Below are 5287 nucleotides of genomic sequence, written 5' to 3'. Positions count from 1 at the left end.
ACAAACATACTATATGCACGTGTGTTAAGACCTATGTAGTTGGCTGGCAGGCACCCATCGATCCTTGCCATCAGCAAGCCCCTCACACGCACTTTTTCCTAAATCCTCCTACAGCCGCCATCTGCATCCATCGCCTTTTCCTATCTGTGTCCCGGTGCCGCCAAATATTTGCGCTACTGCCGCTGATGTTGCATAATTTTGAAATATTTCTCTTCTCTAATCGCTAAATCGTTTAATTTGGCTTTACCTCGCTGCCGTTTTCCGCAGAACACAGCCTCCGTGTAGGTCGTCGCGCCCGCACACGGCAAGCTGCAGCCGCGCCGTTTGTTGGCTCCTTCCCGCACGCATGCCTCAAGGGGCAGAACGCCACACCACGCCACTCGGCCTACTCCCATGCCATGCTTGCAACAGCGCCCCCATGTTGCCATCCACCCCTTGCGTGCGTGTGTGCCGTGCACGACCGAGCAGCAACCGGCGGCTGTTCTATCCGGGCTGGTGGGAAGCGGGATAAGCCTGCGTGCTAAGTCGTCCTCGTCGGGGATTTGACCACGGACAGATCTGGAACAGTTCTTGGCGAGGATGGTGTGCATAGAGAGGCGGGACTCGGCCGCGAGAGGGCCTCGAATTCCGATTAGTGGAGTTTTGGGGCTGCTGCAGTCCCGTTCCACTGGGCGGGGGAGGTGTAGGCTGCCGGTGGTAGGAAATTGAGTGGCTGGAGGCCGGATGTGCCTGGCAGGCAGGAACGGATATGTTCTGGACCATAGGAGGTGGGTTCGCTCTTTTCTCGACGAAGACGAAGATAACGTTTCGCGTACCAGTTTTTCACTTGCCGGTGGCATGCACGGTAATTATTAAGAACTTAAGGGGCAGAAAAAACGGACCAACAAGAAGCTCTTTTTCCTTTATTATTATGTATAGATATAGATATAGATAGATAGTTTTCATTCCACATCGTGGAATGAGATCCACCATCTTAATTCCTCAACAAAACTAGCCGAACTGAGCATCTCCAACAGACGCGCTATAATTCGGCGCGGTATACGATGCTACCGCCGCGCTGTAAACCGTTGGCAAGCGACGGAGCGATTTTCCCCCGTCGGATGCTCCATTTTGCAGCGCGTGTTGGCGCGCAAAACAAGCACCTCCGCCGGACGCTCTATTTTGCAGCGCGCGGGCGCGGCGCAAACAACAAACACACACAAATATGCATCCAACAAGATCAAACAACCATATAAAATTCACAAATAAAATGTACCATCCAAATACAATACATTGTTCACACCAAATACAACAAATCCAACATACAACAATACAACATAGTTTTGAGACAATACAACACATAGTTTTCAAACAAATACAACAAGTATGCAACTATTGTTGTCCATTTCAATTCCACCATTCTTCCATGAGATCTTTTTGAAGCTCATCATGTGTGTCATTGCACCGAATGGCATGGTATGAGGTAATGAACCGGGCAATCCTATGTGCGGATCTCCTCACTTGCACGGGAACCCCCATCAAGTCCTAGTGGGTATGATCGACATCTTTCCCGCGATCATCCTCTATAATCATGTTATGCATGATGACACACGCGGTCATGATATACCAAAGGCATTCTTGGTCCCAAAATCTAGCCGTCCTCTAACAATGGCAAATTGGGCTTGCAAAATCCCAAATGCTCTCTCTACATCTTTCCTAGCCTCCGCTTGTGCATTGTGGAATTGGGTTTGCTTCTTACCTCTTGGTTGAATAATCGGCTTCACAAATGTTTGCCACCTTGGATATATGCCGTCGGCGAGGAAGTAGCCATAGTTGTACTTGTGGCCATTTGCTTCAAACTCCACCAATGGACCTTCCCGCATTGCAAGTCTTGTTATTAGTGGTGACCGTTGAAGAACATTGATGTCATTGGAAGATCCGGGCATTCCAAAAAAAAAGCATGCCATATCCAAGTCTCTTGGTCGGCCACCGAGTCAAGTACTATGGTGGCATCCTTCTTGTAGCCTTTGAATTGTCCATGCCATGCCGCCGGAGAATTCTTCCAACTCCAAAGCATACAATCAATGGAACCAAGCATACCGGGAAACCCCCGGTTGGCGTTGATCTCCAAAAGCCTTGTCGTGTCTTGAGCATTGGGGGCTCTCAAGTATGTGGAGCCAAAGACATTGACAATTGTAACGACAAAGTGCTTCACACAAAAGATAGAAGTGCTCTCTCCCATGGCCAAATGATCATCAATAAGATCCGCGGTATACCATATGCAAACATACGCAAGGCGGCGGTCACCTTTTGATATGTGCTATGACCAAGTTCTCCGGCGGAATTCCTCCTTTGCTCAAAGAAGCGATCATACTTGGTCACCTCCGTTGCGATTTGCTTGAACAAGTTGAGACTCATCTGGAAACGCCGCCGAAAATAGCTTTCGGGGAATATCGGATTCTCATTGAAATACGACCGCATCAACTTCTCATGCCCTTCAATCCTTTCCCTCCACAACTTCGGTCTACCGAACACCGATCCACCAAATTTTGGCTTCTTAACGGCGCGGTATGCTAATAGTAGCGATATGTTCTCCTCTTCCTCTTGGTCATACTCGTCATCCACCATAACTACCTATTATGTGGTATTTTGCGCCACTCCAAGTAAATATTTCATGTGCTACCTTTAAACAATTAAAAAGTTATTATCTCGTATTTGTGTCAATGTTTTATAGCTCATGTGGAAGTATGTGGTGTTTTATCTTTCAATCTTGTTGGACGGACTTTCACCAATGGACTAGTGGCATATACGTCCGCTTATCCAATAATTTTGCAAAAAGAGCTGGCAACGGGGTGCCCGACCCCAATTAATAACTTTCATTAATAATTCTCTTCACATGTTTTGCCCTGATTTATCGGTAAGCAACTTAATTTTGCAATAGACACTCCTCCATGGTATGTGAAATGTTGGAAGGCACCCGAGGATTCGGTTAGCCATGGCTTGTGAAAGCAAAGGTTGGGAGGAGTGTCATCCATAAATAAAACTAAAGTACATGTGTAAACAAAAGAGAAGAGGGATGATCTACCTTGCTGGTAGAGATAACGTCCTTCATGGGAGCCGCTCTTTGAAAGTCTGTTTGACAAGGGGGTTAGAGTGCCCACTACCATTCGTTGACAACAACAAACACCTCTCAAATCTTTATTTTATGCTCTCTTTATGATTTCAAAACTTAAAAAGCTCTAGCACATGATTTAATCCCGGCTTCCCTCTGCGAAGGGCCTATCTCTTACTTTTATGTTGAGTCAGTAAACCTATTTCCCTCTATCTCAAGCAAGCAATTGAGTTGTTGTGATCCAACCATTTATATTGTGATCTATTTAATCATGTCTTTTATTCTTCCTTGTTTAGTACAAATTTTATCTGAATGAATATGACTTTGAAGGTTATCAATGATTATGAGGAGATTGTTATGACTGAGCATGTAAGTTCTGCCATGTAAGCTCTAATATAAAGACTCTGCTCGAAAGATAAGTACAATCTGTTAATTGTTCTTTGACCAAGAACGAAGTTTGCCATCACCAATTATGATTTCCTATGCACCTTTATTTGTGATTTCCCTTTACTTGTTTCAAGTTGAGTTATATGAGGAAGTTGTTTACTAGAATGTCTTGTGTGAATTAATAAATGTGATGCTTCTTGTCCGTATTTTATTTATCGACTCTTCACTCCATAAACATGTGGTCTTGTTTGCGAGTTCAGTTTCGCTTGGGGACAAGCGAGGTCTAAGCGGTGGGGGAGTTGATACGTCCATTTTGCATCACTATTTTATATCATAATTTACTGTTATTCATTGATATATTTCATATTTAGAGATGATACTTATGTTATTTCACCTATTTTGCATGTTTCATGATTATTGGAGAATTACTCACCGGAGTCAGAATTCTGCTGGAAAAAGCACCGTCAGGATACAATATTTCTGAAGATCAACAATTGACGGAAAATATACCGAAGCTCCTATTTTTTCAGATGACGGAGCCAGCCAAAAGGGGAGGCCGAGGAGGGCCGCCATGGGCCCTCCCCATGGGCCGGCGCGGCCAGCAATGTCGGCACGCCGCCACGTGGGGAGGGGGCCCACGACCCCCTCGGCCATCGCCCTTTCGCGTACTTCATCTCCCAGAAACCCTAAGGTGCGGGGGAACATCGAGGATAGTCATCGCCACCTCCTCGAGGCGGAAAACACCTGAGAGAGAAGAGCTCTCCGGCAGGCAGAAATCTCCCGGGGAAATTCCCTCCCAGAGGGGGGAATCGTCACCATCGTCACCGTCATCGAGCTGGACTTCATTGGGATCATCATTATCATCATCTCCACCACCGACACTGTCATCTCCATCGCTGCACCTCATCTCCACTGTAACATCTAGGGTTGAATCTTGAGTATTTCATAGGGAAACTCTCCGGTGTTGATTACTCCTTGTTATTGATGCTATTGAGTGAAACCGTTGAATCAAGGTTTATGTTCAGATTGTTATCCATCATCATATCACCTCTGATCATGTTCCATATGATGTCTTGTGAGTAGTTCGTTTAGTTCTTGAGGACATGGGTGAAGTCTAAATGTTAGTAGTGAACTATGTTGAGTAATATTTAATGGTTTGATATTTAAGTTGTGGTGTTATTCTTCTAGTGGTGTCATGTGAACGTTGACTACATGACACTTCACCTTTATGGGCCTAGGGGAATGCATCTTGTATTCGTTTGCTAATTGTGGGGTTGCCGGAGTGACGAGCAACTCGAACCCCCGTTGGTATATCGATGCATGAGGGATAGCAGGATCTCGAGTTTAAGGTTTGTGGTTAGATTTATCTTAATTACTTTCTTGTATTTGCGGATGCTTGCAAGGGGTTTAATCACAAGTATGTATTAGTCCTAGGAAGGGCGGTGCATTAGCATAGGTTCACCCACATAGCACTTATCAAAACAATGAAGATTAATCAACTATATGAAGCGAAAGCACTAGACTAAATTCCCATGTGTCCTCAAGAACGTTTGGTCATCATAAGTAAACAAACCGGCTTGTCCTTTATGCTAAAAAGGATTGGGCCACTTGCTGCAATTATTATTCACGCATTTTACTTACTTGTATTTTATTTATCTGCTATATCAAAACCTCCTGAAAACTTGTCTGTGAGCATTTACAGTGAATCCTTCATCGAAACTGCTTGTCAACACCTTCTGCTCCTCATTGGGTTCGACACTCTTATTTATCGAAAGTACTACGATACACCCCTATACTTGTGGGTCATCG

Source organism: Lolium rigidum, chromosome 3 (genome assembly GCF_022539505.1).
Source record: "Lolium rigidum isolate FL_2022 chromosome 3, APGP_CSIRO_Lrig_0.1, whole genome shotgun sequence".
Lineage (NCBI taxonomy): Eukaryota > Viridiplantae > Streptophyta > Magnoliopsida > Poales > Poaceae > Lolium > Lolium rigidum.
The sequence above is the reverse complement of the archived record's forward strand: the minus strand, read 5'-3'. Positions refer to the sequence as shown.